The 16,862-nt window shown below is 45.2% G+C and overlaps 1 protein-coding gene across 16 annotated transcripts in view; it reads right to left on the reverse strand.

Moving 5' to 3' along the window:
• Window positions 1-1,596, reverse strand: part of ARHGAP12 (Rho GTPase activating protein 12) — a 119,237-nt gene extending 117,641 nt beyond the window's left edge. For 15 of the 16 annotated variants that reach the window (XM_021064804.1, XM_021064800.1, XM_021064801.1 and 12 more), the window contains exon 1: window positions 1,410-1,591. The gene's annotated coding sequence lies outside the window, so the exon portion shown is untranslated. Of the gene's footprint in view, window positions 1-1,409 lie in introns of all 16 variants that reach the window. The other variant, XM_021064803.1, reaches the window with a different exon arrangement.

Genomic DNA, 16,862 nt, shown 5'->3' on the forward strand with positions numbered 1-16,862 from the left:
GTTCAATCCCCAGCTGGGGCAGGGAGTGAAGTGGAGTGCAGTGGGTTAAAGGATCCAGCTTAGGTCACAGCTGCAGCTCAGATTCAATCCCTGACCTAGGAACTTCCATTCGCCCCAGGTACAGCCATAAAATTAAAATAAAACAAAGAGAAAATACTGGCCTGAGCGGCCACAGTCTATTCAAATAAAAAAATACACAAAGATGCTTCAGCCTGTAACACACCCTCCTGCGGATCAGGTAAGGAACACCGAATGACAAACTAGTACATCTATCTCTAGGCTACCGGTACCCAACATTTAAATATTAGAGAGGCATGGCAAGGAGCTGGATACTTTAACAACCTCTCACTGCAACATTCAGAGCCTTCCAAGGTCTCACCTTTAGAAGCGGGGGGCAGAATCTGAACCAGATTCCAGCGACTCCTCAATATTCCTTCCTCTACATCATCGCCCCCAAGGAATACGCGCATGAACGGTCAATAAATTCTACCTCCACAGGTCATGATTAACCATCAAGCAGGACGAGGGCTAACTGCCTCTGCCACAACACTTCGCTTGGAATGACGTGAGAACTTTTCATAGTGCTACGCTTTGAACATTTTGCTTTTGCCTTCGCAAGTGCATTTAAAACGACTGCTGCTGCAGCCGACAGGAAAACATCACACGCCTCTAAAACGCAAGGCCGTGCCTTTTGCTCTGCTGATGACCCTGTGGCCGTTTCTTCTCCAGGAGTCTGCGGTAACTTAAGATAAAACACGCCAAGGACAGTCATTCTTAGAAGATAATCAACGACCCCAGAGGAGAGGACAGGGAATTCTTTAAATTTAAGGACCCCGAGGAAATTCCTCGCAGAGAAGCAAATGCCCATTCAGCAGGGGCGGGGCACCTCTACAGACTGCAGAGCCCCGAGCGCCCAGTTTTGAGGTCAAAGCCCTCGAGGGGAGGCCCAGATCCGCTCCGGGGTGGGGTGGGGGGTGCACCCCCTCCAGCGGCTGGGAAGCGGGCACGCGCGGTGGCGGGAGACCAGGAAAGAGGGCGGCACCGCCAGCCTTTTACACACATACACACACACACACACACACACACACACGCCCCGATACCCTCCTTCCTGGGGGCGGGGCGGCGGGCACTGCCCTCTCACAGGAAGTCAGAAAACCGGGGGGCAAAGGAGCCACAACTTCGAGCCATTTAAACCCCGCAGCCCATATCTGCCGACCTGCCGGCGACGGTCCCCGCCCCGAGCCCCGACCCCTCGGGCCGCGCCTCCGGCTGCACTCGCGCCCCTCGGCGCCACCGCGCGCCAGCACACGCCTCCCCCGGCCCCGCAGCCCTCGGCGGGTACAAACCCCAGCCCCAGGCGCCTTTGTGCTGCGCCGCCCGAACTGCCTTCCGCTCGCAAGCCCCCTCACCTCACAGAGAGCGCAGCGGCCTCGCGGGAAGCGGCTCCCTCCCGTGCCGGCGGCAGCAGTGGGGCACCCAGGCGAGCCCGAAGGGCGCTCACTCGGCGGCGGCCGCGGCCGGCGCGTCCCCGCAGGCAGCTCTCCCCGGGAGGGTAAGTTCCAGGGCACGTCGGAGCGCGCCGGCGCGGGGGCGGGGCGGGGAAGCGGTCACGTGGGACGGGGGCGGGGCGCGCCACGTGATGGGGCGGGGCGAGGCGCACGTGACGGCCCGCCGGGCGAGGGGTGACTCGGCCTTGGAGGATCCGGGAGGAGGAGGGGAGGCAGAGGGCGGGGCCGAGGCGCGCGGAGTGGCGCGCTCCTAGAGGGCGGAGGGGGTGTGGATGCTTTGCAAACTCCAGGTGGGAAAAGCTGAGAAAACGCTCCTGGGGAAAAGGAGGGAAGGGTGGACTGGAAAACTTCCGAGACTGGAGTGGTTGGAGTGGGGCTGGGGAGGAGGGGGCCGTGGGCCCGCCCCCACCTCTTTCTCCTGCCGCCTGCCTGCTGGGAACGCTGCCCGGCGTCGGTCAGCGGTTCCTGAACCCGGAAATCCCGCGGGCAGGCTCAGGAAGAGTCCACAGGATACTTCGGTCGGTGAAGTGCAGCTCTGGAGACCCTGGTCCATGACGGGGCTCCTGCTGGGACCGGCAGCGCACACTCCGCTGCAGTCCCGAGGCAGCTGACCGCCGACTCCTCTCCCCGCTGTCCACTGGCCTGTTGTGTGCGCTGCGGTGTTGTTGCCCAAAGTTAGCCCAGTATGCTGCGTTTGCAGGAGATCCGCTGCACTGGGAATGTAGGGGGAGACCTCCTCCTTCCATTGTCGCTTCATCTTTCTCAACCTTAGCTGCCCAAAAAGCCTGTGGACAAGTCCAAAGTCTCCTTCTAAGCTCTAAAATTCAATGACTGAGAAAAATAACTGCTATGTATTAGGACTGCAGACACCATTCATTTAGTAACCAACTGTTGATTGTGTCTGTTATGGCGCCTGGATAAAATGTTAATAGTACTAGGAAAAAAGGCCAAGGTATTATTCAATTGGCTCTTCTCTGTTCTTCACCTCATGCTTGAAGATGCCATTGGCTTCCTTAATCACAAGCTGAACTCCCAGTTTTTCTTTAATGACTGCAAAGAACCCACTGGGATATTGTCAAGACTTTAACAACTCTAGTTTACTACCTTGTTAGAAAATTAAATCTAATGTTCAGGGCGGGGGGCTTAAAGTTGTAAGATACTCTCCTCTCTCAAAGAAAAGGTACTTAAGCCTGAGACCATACTGTCTCTATCAGTACACTCAAGACCCCCTTTCCTTGGCATGGGTAGTCTTTTCTGTCTCCCTCAGTTTCTAACGAGTTCTTTGCCATGCCTTTGTTCAGTAGAGTATTACTACCATGTGCTTCTGAAACTATTTTCCATAGAATCCCTTGTGATCTCTTTCTAGAACCAAAACAGGGACAGACAGCGGAAAAGCAACTGTGCCCGGATGGGAATGTCCTGATAACTTTATCTTCCCTACTCCCCAAGCCTGAGTTAGACTCTTGGTTTCAGCAAGAGATAGAATTAAACAGTTTGCATATACTTGCGGATCTGCTTATAACTCCACTTCCTATTTCACAACCTAATCTCAGATGATACCACAATGCCCACAGTATACTGATCACTACCAACAGCAGATGGAACCAGATAAAAAGAGCTCTCGCTCAAGCGTGTTGTTTAAAAGGACCTGATGGAAAGCTATGAAGTCATATGAAACATTGCCTCTAGTTGGTTTTTAAGTAAAACTGGTAGCATATGTTTGGCGCCTGTGCTCAGGATCTCAACAGATCATTTTCAGGATATTGACATTTAACTCACAACTCCCTCCTTAAGAAGTAACATAGAGTTCCAAATGTAAGCTCCACAAAGACAGATCTGAGATTGATTTGTTTAGATGCTATAGTCCCAAATGCCTAAAAGTACTTGGCATGGGTAGATGTACAATAAATTTCTGTTGAGTGTATTTTTGAGTAAAAAGGTACTCTGTAAATTACTGGATAAACTTGTCCTGCTTTCTTTCTTTTTCTTTATTAGGTAACCCACTTTTCACTGTACATTTCTGAATGAAATGAAAAAGCATAAAATTATATCTGGCCTCACTGCTTTGGCTAAAATATAGAGAACGAGGAATTTGGCAGTATCTATGGAAATTACAAATGCATGCCTACTCTGAACCTCCAATTTCACATCTAGGGATTGAGCACATGGATGTAGATGTACTTCCACACATAAGAAATAAGGTGTTTCCTTTTTTTTTTTGGTCTTTTCTAGGGCCGCAGCCACAGCATATGGAGGTTCCCAGGCTAGGGGTCCAATCGGACCTGCAGTCACCAGCCTACACCAGAGCCACAGCAACTCAAGATCCGAGCTGCGTCTGCAACCTACACCACAGCTCACAGCAATGCCGGATCCTTAATCCACTGAGCAAGGCCAGGGATTGAACCTGCAACCTCATGGCTCCCAGTCGGATTCGTTAATCACTGAGCCACGATGGGAACTCTGAAATAAGGTGTTTCTTAATCCTATTGCTGAGAATAGCAAATGAATGGGAACAACCTAACTCCATCCATCAATATAGACACTAGCTATTATTTTTTATTTTTTTATGGCCACACCCACAGCATATGAAAGTTCCCAGGCCAGGGATTGAATCCAAGCCACAGCTACAGCAGTGCCCAATCCTTTATAACCCAGTGGACCAGGCCAAGGATCAAACCTGCACCTCTGAAGCAACCGGAGCCACTGCAGTCGGGGTCTTAACCCACTGTGCCACAGCATGAACTCCAAGACACTAGTTAAATTATGATATATCTGTACTTTTTTTGTGTGTGTGTGTCTTTTTGCCATTTCTTGGGCCGCTCCTTCGGCATATGGAGTTTCCCAGGCTAGGGGTCTAATCAGAGCTGTAGCCACCAGCCTACGCCAGAGCCATAGCAATGTGGGATCCAAGCCACATCTGCAACCTACACCATAGCTTACAGTAATGTCAGATCCTTTAACCCACTGAGCAAGGCCAGGGATTGAACCCGAAACCTCATGGTTCCTAGTCGGATTCGTTAACCACTGCGCCACAACAGGAACCCCCTATCTGTACATTTTAAAGCAATATAGCTGTTAGCAAAAAAAGACTAAGTGCTTCATTCTTTAATATTAAGATCTCCAAGATTTTTTTGTTGAATGAAAAAAAGCAAAAGAATGAAAAAAAGGTCTTAGCTTGTATATGCATTAAACTGGGACAAACTAACTGTTGAGGTATGAGAAATCTGTGGACGGAAAGCATGGGAAAGCCTTTTCACTGTATTCATATTTAAACTTTTTGATATTCAAACCATGAGTAGGGCTTATCCATTCAAACAAGTAAAAACGTTTAATCTTTAAAATTTTTCCAGAAGTTCCCGTTGTGGTGCAATGGAAACAAATCCAACTAGTATCCATGAGGATGCAGGTTCCATCCCTGACCTCCATCAGTGGGTCAGGGATCTGGCGTTTCCGTGGGCTGTGGTGTAGTTCGCAGACGTGGCTCAGATCTGCCATTGCTGTGGCTGTGGTGTAGGCTGGCAGCTGTAGCTCCGATTAGACCCCTAGCCTGGGAATCTCCATATGCCGAGGGAGTGGCCTTAAAAAGTAAAAAAACAAAAAATTCAGGCTTCACCTGTTTTTATCAAAGTTTACCTGGTTAAAATAAGAATATCAGGTAAACTAGTACATATATCAGGTAAACATTTTAAAATTCAGAATTATTTTCAAAAAAAATTCAGAATTATTTTCATCAAGTTTAAATTAATCTTTTTTGGCTGCATCCGAAGCATGCAGAAATTCCCAGGCCAGAGAGCAAACCTGCACTGCAACTCTGAGAATGCCGGATCCTTAAACCAGTAGACCAGCAGGGAACTCCTCAAATATCTGATCATTACCATAATAATTTTTTTTGGGGGGGGCTGCACCTGTGGTATATGGAGAATCCCAGGGGTCCAAATGGAGCTGTAGCTGCCGGCCTATGGCACACCGACAGCAACCCCGGATCTGAGCTATGTCTGCGACTTACACCATAGCTCGAAGCAAGGCCGAATCCTTAACCCATTGAGTGAGTCCAGGGATCAACCCCGAGTCCTCATGGATACTAGTCAGGTTCGTTAACTGCTGAGCCATGATGGGAACTCCCCATAATAACTTAAAATCCAATTACTACATTTATTTTGAGGCTTAGTGTACATCATGTCGAATATATGTTCCTTTTTTAAGAGGGCTTTATTTTTCTTAAAGTAGGGCCTTACTTGAGTTTTAAAGATTTGGTTCCTCTATTTTAAAAAATAAAATTAGAGGACTTCCCGTCGTGGCACAGTGGTTAATGAATCCGACTAGGAACCATGAGGTTGCAGGTTTGATCCCTGGCCTTGCTCAGTGGGTTAAGGATCCCGCGTTGCTGTGGCTCTGGCATAGGTTGGCGGCTAGGGCTCCGATTTGACCCCAACCTGGGACCCTCCATATGCCATGGGAGCGGCCCAAGAAATGGCAAAAAGACAAAAAAATAAAATAAAATAAAATTAGAATTTCATGGACCATTTGTTCATGTCCTAATTAGGGTCAAGAAAAATATGTTTGATCAAAACCAAGCTTATGGTAACCAGAGATGAAACCATTGGGGGGGAGGAGTTGGGAGGGTGGAAATACTATATGGCACTACTGTATAAAACTGATGATTAATAAGAACCTACTGTATAGCACAAGAAAATCTACTCAATAGTTTGTAATAACCTAGATGGGAAAAAAGAATCGATGTATTTTTCCATATATCTGATTCACTTTGGTGAACACCTGAAACTAATACAACATACTCCAATAAAATTTAAGAAAAAAAGAAAAAGATATATATGTTTGAGAAAAAACACTGAAGGCAAGTGTTTCTGTGTGTATTTGTTCACTCGCCCACTTCGTAATGTCAGCTGCCTCCTGTTTCCACGGGTTACACAGATGCCCAGGAAATTATTTTGCCTAATGTGTTCCAGTATTTGATTATATTTATTTCAGGGCTTAATTTCCAGAAATATCAAAGGGAATTATAATCATAGACTATAGTGGCATTCAAATTTACATAGCACCATCTCTTTAAGGATGTTAAGAACTTTATTGTTTTGTGAAATCTCACCCTTTTCACTAAATTTACATGATCAGTTTTTTTATACCCATAAAAACAAACGCAGGTATAAATAATTAGAACTTAAAGGGTGAATTGCTGCCTGGAGTTTTTTTTTTTTTTCCCAAAATTACACAATCAGAGCTTTCTGATACAAGAAAATTAGTAGTTAACCTTAAAATTTAAACTATGTTATTAGCCAATCAATAATTCAGATATGTAATTTTAAATTATTTTATTTATATATTTATTTTCTTATTTGGCCACCCCAAGGCATATGGAGTTCCCAGGCCAGGGATCAGATATGAGCTGTGACCTAAGCTGCAGCTATAGCAAAACACCAGATTCTTAACCGATTGTACCGAGCTGGGGATAGAACCTGCGTCCCAGTACTCCCAAGACACCACCAATCCAGTTGCGCCACAGTGGGAACTCCAGATATACTTTTACTGATAATTTTTTCTGCTTATAGCCTTTAAATAAAACGCGTGTTCATTTCACTTTTATATATACCTCGGAAAAGGCAGCAAGGAAATGACCCTAAAATAAAAATCAGTAATCAGTAATTCATTATTTAAGCCTATTTATATTGTTTGAAAAACCTTTAATATTTGCCCCAGTTGGGCAGCAGTGCAATGTTTCGACGTGAAACACAGCTAAGATAGAAATAGTATTTCTTGGAGTTCCTGTCCTGGCTCAGTGGTTAATGAATCGACTAGGAACAACGAGGTTGCGGGTTCAGTTCCCTGGCCTTGCTCAGTGGGTTAAGGATCCAGCGTTGCTGTGAGCTGTGGTTTAGGTCGCAGACACGGCTCAGATCCTGAGTTGCTGCGGCTCTGGCGTAGGCCGGTGACTACAGCTCTGATTAGACCCCTAGCTGGGAACCTCCAATATGCCGCAGGTGCAGCCCTAGAAAAAGACAAAAAAATAAATAAATAAAAAGGAAAAGAAATAGTATTTCTTGATTTAAAAATAAAGCTACTTCCCAAACTTTGGGAACAAGGCAGGGATATCTGCTTTTACCAATTTTGCTCAACATTGTACTGATGGTTCTAGCAAGTAACTGGTGATAAATAAATTTGCAAATAAAACTTTATGTAAGTGTATACAATTCGGTACAGTAGATAAAACACCCAAACAAATCACATTACTAAACTCCATAGGATAGGCATATCAGGGTGGGTGGGAGGACTAAATGGGATAAAAGCACCTAGCCCTTTTGGTGCCACCTGACATTTGACAAGTGGTCAGTAAATGATAAAACTAAAGTTCCATCAAGTTCTTTTTTTTTTTTTTTTTTTTTTTTTTTGTCTTTTTAGAGCTGCACCTGTGGCATACGGAGGTTCCCAGGCCAGGGATCCAATCAGAGCTATAGCCGCCGGCCTGCACCACAGCCACAGCAACTCGGGATCTGAGCTGCATCTGCAATTTACACCACAGTTCGTGCCAATGCCAGATTCTCAACCCACTGATCGAGGCCAGGGATCGAACCCTAGTCCTCATAGATGCTAGTCGGGTTCAATAACCACTGAGCCACAACGGGAACTCCCCATGGAGGCTTTTCAACTTAAAAGAGTAATTTGTCATAAAGTCATGGAAGACAGATCTCCGCAGATTGACACAGGGAGGAGATGAAAGTATACCTCTTTCTGAGTCTGGGTTCCTTCAGAAGCTCCTTGAGGCAAGGATTAAAATGCAAGAAGAGGAGTTCCCATTGTGGTTCAGGGGTAATGAACCTGACTAATATCCCTGAGGATGCAGGTTCAATCCCCAGCCTCACTCAGTGGGTTAAGGATTTGGCATTGCTGTAAGCTGTGGTGTAGGTCACAGACATGGCTCGGATCTCATGTTGCTGTGGCTGTGGTGTAGGCTGGCGCCTGCAGCTCCAATCCGACCCCTAGCCTGGGAACTTCCATATACCGCAGGTGCAGCCCTGAAAAGCAATAATTAACTAACTAAATAACTAAATAAAGTACAAGAAGATTACTTGGGAGATGATGGAAGCACAGTAAAGGGAGTGAGGAAGTGAGATAAGGAAGAAAGCCATCAATTAAGGGTGCTGAATCAAGCCTGCAGGCACGAGAAGGTTAATTCCACTAGGGAAATTCTGGGAGCAGAAAGAGAATAACCTCAGGAGTTCCCATCATGGCTCAGAGGAAACGAATCTGACTAGTATCCATGAGGACGCAGGTTCCATCCCTGGCCTCGCTCAGTGGGCTGAGGATCCAACGTTGCCATGCATTGTGGTGTAGGTCCCAGACATGGCTTGGATCCTGCATGGCTGTGGCTGTGGCTGTGGCTGTGGCTATGGCCAGCAGCTACAGCTCCGATTCGACCCCTAGCCTGGGAACTTCCATATGCATCAGGTGTGGCCCTAAAAACACACGAAAAAAAAAAAAAAAAAGGTAGGAAGGAAGGAAGGGGAAGAACCTCTCTTTTATTTTCAGATAAAACTGAACAGCCCTAAGCTCAAATACAAACTCAATTTTGTGGGATTTTCAAAACATACATGCAGGATGGAGGTGGTCATCATGATAATATTTTCCTGAAGATGCTGGCTGCAGCTCAACGGGTTAAGGATCTGGCACTGCTGTGAGCTGTGGTGAAGGTCACGGCCTATGCCACTTGGAGTTGAGCACGTGAAATGTACGTTACTTGCAGCCTGTGTACTCCCAATTCACTCTTATGATCATGTATGGTATCTGTTAGAGGAATCCATCCTGAGGAAATTTCTCAGTTCCACACTTTAAAAGTTACATGGGAGTTCCCGTCGTGGCGCAGTGGTTAGCGAATCCGACTAGGAACCGTGAGGTTGCGGGTTCGATCCCTGCCCTTGCTCAGTGGGTTAACGATCCAGCGTTGCCGTGAGCTGTGGTGTAGGTTGCAGACGCGGCTCGGATCCCCCGTTGCTGTGGCTCTGGCGTAGGCCAGAGGCTACAGCTCCGATTGGACCCCTAGCCTGGGAACCTCCATATGCCGCGGGAGCGGCCCAAGAAATAGCAAATAGACAAAATAAATAAATAAATAAATAAATAAATAAAGTGGCATGAGAGAGAGAAAAATGATAACATTTAAAAAAAAAAAAGTTACATGATTTTCAGTATGGAGGTTCCTCAGAAAACTAAAAATAGAGTTGCCGTATGACCCAGCATTCCCACTCCTAGGCATGTATCTGGACAAACCTTTAATTCAAAAAGATACACACACCCCTATGTTCCTGGCAGCACTAGTTAAAATAGCCAAGACATAGCAACAACCTAAATGTCCATTGACAGAGGAGTAGATAAAGATGTAATATATATGTATAATGGAATGCCACTCAGCCATAAAAAGAATGAAATAAAACCATTCACAGCAACATGGACCTAGAGATTATCATACTCGGCGAAGTAAGTCAGACAGAGAAAGACAAATGCCAGAGTTGCCGTCGTGGCGCAGTGGTTAACGAATCCGACTAGGAACCATGACGTTGCAGGTTCGATCCCTGGCCTTGCTCAATGGGTTAAGGATCTGGCGTTGCTGTGAGCTGTGGTGTCGGTTGCAGGCTCGGCTCCGATCCCACATTGCTGTGGCTCTGGTGTAGGCTGGCAGCTACAGCTCCAATTCAACCCCTAGCCTGGGAACCTCCATATGCTGCGGGAGCAGCTCAAGAAATGGCAAAAAGACAAAAAAAAAAAAAAAAAAGAAAAAAAAAAAAGAGAGAGAGAGAGAGAAAGACAAATACCATGTCATGTCACTTATATGAAGACTCTAAAAATGACGCAAAATGAATTTATCTAGGAAAGGGAAACTACCCATTAACAGACATAGAGAACAGGCTTGTGGTTGCCAAGGTGGAGGGAGTAGAGGAGGGATGGACTGGGAGTTTGGGATTAGCTGATGCAAACTACTATAAACAGAATGGATAAACAAGTTCTCACTGTATAGCACAGGAACTATATTCAATATCCTGTAATAAACCATAATAGAAAAAATATTTTTTAAAGAAAGTAGCATGTTTTTTGGGGTTTTTTTGTTTGTTTGTTTTGTCTTTTCCAGAGTTGCACCCTTGGCATATGGAGGTTCCCAGGCTAGGGGTCCAGTGGGAGCTGTAGCCGTCAACCTACGCCACAGCCACAGTAACGCAGGATCCAAGCCACACCTGCGACCTACACCACAGCTCACAGCAACTCCGGATCCCCAACCCACTGACCGAGGCCAGGGATCAAACCCACAACCTCACGGTTCCTAGTTGGATTTGTTAACCACTGAGCCATGACGGAAACTCCAAAAGTAACGTCTTTGTACAGTCAGAATTATATTTAAAAATTACAATATTGGGAGTTCCCTAGTGGCTAAGACTCGACAACTTTCACCACTGCAGCTGGGTTTGATCCCTAGTCTGGGAACATGAAGCCACTGCATGCTGTGACCAAAAACAACAACAGCAGCAATATTAAAATGCATGAGGTCATCTTTTTTTGCTACATAAAGTATAATTATCATTTCCCAGCATCAATCCAAATCTGATAATATGATACAAAACTATAAGTCAGATCAGCTGCAAATCAGATATCTTGGCAATAACAGACTGAGCACTAAAACCTAAGAAAAAAAGTAAGCAGTGTTGGTACTGACGTGGAACAGAATTCATGCACAGAAATTTTACTCCATACAAAATTCTGCCTTCAGGATTTTCCATTATGGCTCGGTGGCAATAAACCCAACTAGTATCCATGAGGATACAGGTTCAATCCTTGTCTCTGCTCAGTGGGGTAAGGATCCAGTATTGCCATGAGCTGTGGTGTAGGTTGCAAACGCAACTCGGGATCCTGCATTGCTGTGGCTGTGATGTAGACCAGCAGCTGCAGCTCCGATTGGACCTCTAGCCTGGGAACTTCCTTTTCTGTACTTTGTAGTGCTATAAAGGCCAAAAAAAAAAAAAATTCTGAGTTCCATAAGCTGTTTATTCTCCATCCTGACCACCACTCCCAGAGGCATTCTCCACCTTTCCCTGTGAGCTTGCTGCCCTGGAGGCTAATCCTTTGGAATTGCATCACAGCCAGACTCCCTTGCCCTGCGGCTCTTGGCTGAGAGGCACTGACAGAGGATGGAAGGTGGAAAAGAAAAAGATCAGGGTGTTAATTATTTTCCGCTCCCTGCCTGGAAGGTTCTGGTGGAAAGGTAGCTGCTCACCTCTATAAATGCAGTTCCCTTTAGCAGCCGCTCTGTCATGGTTCCTGCTCTCTCCACTCTCTGGAACACCGGTCTCTCCTCTTCCACCTAGAGTCCCAGGCGTCAGGGTGGCTCCTGGCTGTAGGAATGTGTGCATCCTCATTGGTCCCCTTATCCCCCTCAGGAAATAGTCCCATCTATGAATCTGCTTCCACTAAATTCATTTAAGTGGACCTTTTTCTAGTAGGACTCTTACTGATATATCGGGTTAACTGTTTTCCTAACCAGGGAACAGTTTAGAAATGTAACAGGCTTCTGGTCATTTTTTGTGCCACTGAAATTAGAAGGATTCCAAGGAAAATCTCAGGAAAAAAAATAATAAATCCTGAGGGCAAGAGAAATGAAAAACAGAATTATTATATACAAAGCATCGATCAGGGAATTCTTATTGTGGCTCAGGGGGTTAAAGAACCCTACTAGTGGAGTTTCCGTCGTGGCTCCGTGGAAGCAAATCTGACTAGCATCCATGAGGTCTCAGGTTGGATCCCTGGCCTTGCTCAGTGGATTAAGGATCCGGCATTGCCATGAGCTGTATGAGATGTATGACTTGCGGTGTAGGTTGCAAACACAGCTCCGATCCCAAGTTGCTATGGTTGTGGTATAGGCCAGCAGCTGTAGCTCTGATTAGATCCCTAGCCTAGAAACTTCTATATACCAAGGGTACGGCCCTATAATGACCAAAAAAAAAAAAAAAAAAAAAAGAGAACTGTACTAGTATCCCTGAGGATGCAGGTTCGATCCCTGGCCTTACTCAGCAGTTTAAAGATCCAACCTTGCTGCAAGGTGCAGTGTAGTTTGCAGACCAGGCTTGGATTCTGTGTTGGTGTGGCTGTGGCGTAGGCTGGCAATTGCAGTTCCAATTCGACCCCTAGCCTGGGAAGTTCCCTATGCCAGGGATGCAGCCCTAAAAAAATAATAATCATAAAAGCAACAAAAAATAAACATTTCTACTTAGATATTACTCATTTTAATTTCCAGAAACACAATAAGGAACATCATATGTCAATCACCATTCACTAGAAGGAATAAATTTTAGGAAATGAGTTTTATCCTAATATGGCCATCTAGCTGGTTAAGAAAAGAAGGACGTGACCAATTCTTTAGATCAGCTTTGCCCAGTTATTGAAGAACTCCAATGAGTGAAATGATTGTGGTTTGGGAAGGGAGAAATAATTCAATTTTCAGGGAACATGGTACTACATCTGTTGTAGGATCATGACAGCCCTTGGGTAGCTGCCATGGTAACCACAATGTAATCTCCCGTTAGTGTCTTGGAACAACCAGGCACCCCAGGAAGCAAGGAGGATGATTCAGCAGGCGGCACGCTCCTGTCCTTGTGAGTCAGGAAAATACCAAAGCTCTCACTCAGCGTCCTAGAGACACCCTTATCTGTGACCTAAAAGGCAGCCACTATGTAATCCGTGACACGTTCCACAAGAGCAAGAGCAAGTATTGGTTTCATTAAATATACCTATAAAGTTTGTTTTCATTGATTTTGACACAAATTTTTACCTTTTTTTTTTTTTTTTTTTTTTTTTTTGCCATACCCATAATATGTGGAAGTTCCTGGGCCAGGGGTTTAACCTGCATGACAGAAGCAACCCAAGCCTCTGCAGAGACAATGCCAGATCCTTAACCGGCTGCTCCACAAGAGATCTCCAAATTTTCACTTTGTGCTAAGGGGCAGCTTTTATTTCTCTTGTTTTTTGGTTTCGTTTATTTTATTTTTATTTATTTATTTATTTATTTATTGTCTTTTTGCCATTTCTTGGGCAGCTCCCTCGGCATATGAAGGTTCCCAGGCTAGGGATCGAATCAGAGCTGTAGCTGTCGGCCTACGCCAGAGCCACAGCAACGCGGGATCCAAGCTGCGTCAGCAACCTACATCACAGCTCATGGCAACACCGGATCCTTAACCCACTGAGCAAGACCAGGGATCGAATCCGCAACCTTATGATTCCTAGTTGGATTTGCTAACCACTGAGCCACGACAGGAACTCCTATTTTATTTTATTTCATTTTTTCCCTTTTTAGGGCCACATTGCTGGCATATGGAGGTTCCCAGGCTAGGGGTCAAATTGGATCTATAGCTGCTGGCTTACACCACAGCCACAGCAACTCGAGATCTGAGCTGCATCTACGACCTATACCACAGCTCATAGCAATGCCCGATCCTTAGAATATGTTTGCCTAAAAGACAAAAACAAAAGAAATAGGAGTTCCCAACATGGCTTAGAGGAAATGAATCTGACTAGTATCCATGAGGACGCAGGTTTGATCCCTGACCCCACTCAGTGGGTTAAGAATCCAGCATTACTATTAGCTGTGGTGTAGGTTGCAGGCATGGCTCGAATCTGGCATTGCTGTGGCTGTGGCATAGGCTTGTAGCTACAGTTCCCTAGTCTGGGAACCTCCATGTGCTGAGGGTGCAGCCCTAAAAAAATTCCTACTTGGGGACTTCCTGTCGTGGCTCAGTGGTAATGAATCTGACTAGTATCCAGGAGGATGCAGGCTCGATCCCTGGCTTCGCTCAGTGGGCTAAGGACCTGGCGTTGCCATGAACTATGGTGTAGGTCAGAGACACAGCTAGGATTCTGTATTGCTGTGACTGTGGTGGAGGCTAGCAGCTATAGCTCCAGTATGATCCCTAGCCTAGAAACTTCCATATGCCATGGGTACAGCCCTAAAAAAACAGACAAACACACAAATCCAACTTAGGATGGGAAAAATATATGATAGAAAGCAAAAATTCTGGAGTTCCCACCGTGATGCATTGGGTTCAGAATCCAACTGCAGTAGCTTGGGTCACTGCAGAGGCTTGGGTTTCATCCCTGGCCTGAAGACTTCATATGCTTCTGGTATGGCCATAAAACAGAAAAAAAGAAAAAGAAAAAAAAGAAAATTTCTTTCATAGTTGGATGCACTTAGAAATGATCATACTAAGTGAAGTAAGTCAGAAAGACAAACATCATATGATATCACCTATACTTGGAGTCTAAAATATGACACAGGTAGTTCCCATTGTGGCTCAGTCGGTTAAGAATCCAACTAGTATCCCTGAGGATGCAGGTTCAATTCCTGGCCTCACTCAGTGGGTTAACCCTGAGCTGTGGTGTAGGTCATGGACTGTAGTTCAGATCTGGTGTTGCTGTGGCTGTGATGTAAGCCTGCAGCTGCAGTTCTGACTCGACCCCTAGCTTGGGAACTTCCATATGCCACAGGTATGGCCATAAAATATAAACAAACAAATAATTTGAAATTTAAAAAATTAAAAAATTAAAATATGACACAAAGGGAGTTCCCTTGTGGTGCATTGGGTTAAGGGTCCAGCACTGTCACTATAGCAACTTGGGTTGCTGTCATGGCACAGGTTTGACCCCTAGCCCTGGAATTCCATATGCTGTGGAGCAGTCAAAAAAAGAAAAATAATCAATGAACATAAAATAAAATAGGACATAAATGAACATATCTACAAGAGAGAAAGAGACGCACAGAGAGCAGACTTGTGGTTGCCAAGGGGGAAGAGAATGGGGGGAGGAAGGATTGGAAATTTGGGATCAGCAGATGTAAACTATTACATGGAGGATGGATAAACAGTAAGGCCCTACTCTATAGCACAGGGAACTATATTCATATCCTGCGATAAACTATAGTGGAAAAGAATATATACACACATACACACATATATATGTGTAACTGAATAGCTTTGCTATATAACATAAATTAACACGACATTGTGAATAACTATACTTCAATTTAAAATTACATTAGAAAGGTCTATGGAGTTCCCGTCATGGCGCTGCAGGAATGAATCCCACTAGGAACCATGAGGTTGCAGGTTCGATTCCTGGCCTCGCTCAGTGGGTTAAGGATCCAGCATTGCCATGAGTTGTGCTATAGGTTGCAGATGCGGCTTGGATCTGGTGTTGCTGTGGTTGTGACGTAGGCTGGCAGCTACAGCTCCGATTGGACCCCTAGCCTGGGAACCTCTGTACGCCATAGGTGCGGCCCTAAAAAGCAAATAAAATAAAATAAAATAAAATAAAATAAAATAAAATAAAATAAAACAAAATAAAATAAAATAAAAAGTTCTAAAGAAAAGGGAGAAGAAAAACAAAAAACCTCACTCCCCTGATGTGAGTAATGGTCAGCTCTCCATCTGAGCATGTGGCTTTGCTGGCATTACTTGTAATCATGTGTTTGAAATATGGACCATTGGAAAGTGTCTACTAATACAACTCCCCAGTGCTTCACACAGGTAAACCAACTTGCCTGTTCACCCAGTCTCTGATGAAGATTCTCTCAATGTATTGACATTCAATGTCCTTATTGCATCAACGATACTTCAATACAACTTGAAAAAATGAAAAAAAAAATGTGTTTCGTCTTGCAACCCACATTATTCCTACGAAGAGTTCACAATTTTCCTTAACCACTGAGCTGAAAAGAAGGATGTGTTTTCTGAAACCACAAGGATACTAGGGCCCTCTTCCTTAGTCGCTAACAAATTTATTTCGTCTTGTCCTAATCAATCTGGTGAAATGAGATTGCACACTCTCTGTCAAACTGGTTCCACTTCATTTCGGTGACCTTCGTTCTCCTGGGTGTTTGCAGTTCTGCACAGGCCGATAATGATACTGCCTTGCAAGTGGGAGTCTGAAAAGAGGCTTCCACTTGATTCAGATCTGCTCTTTGATGCTTGCTCCTTAAAAGTTTATTTATTTATTTATTGGTCTTTGTAGGGCCACACCCACAGCATAGGGAAGTTCCCAGGCTAGGGGTCGAATCAGAGCTGTAGCCACCAGCCTATACCACAGCCATAGCAACGCAGGATCCCAGCTGCATCTGCGACCTACACCGCAGCTCACAGCAACACCAGATTCTTAATCCAGTGAGTGAGGCCAGGGGTGGAGCCCACATCCTCATGGATACACCAGTCAGATTCGTTAACTGCTGAGCCACAACAGGAACCTCCTCCTTAAATGTTTAAACATATCATGACATATCATACAGTTAGACATATCATACAATTGAACAGATTCACA

Source organism: Sus scrofa, chromosome 10, assembly GCF_000003025.6.
Source record: "Sus scrofa isolate TJ Tabasco breed Duroc chromosome 10, Sscrofa11.1, whole genome shotgun sequence".
NCBI classification, from domain to species: domain Eukaryota; kingdom Metazoa; phylum Chordata; class Mammalia; order Artiodactyla; family Suidae; genus Sus; species Sus scrofa.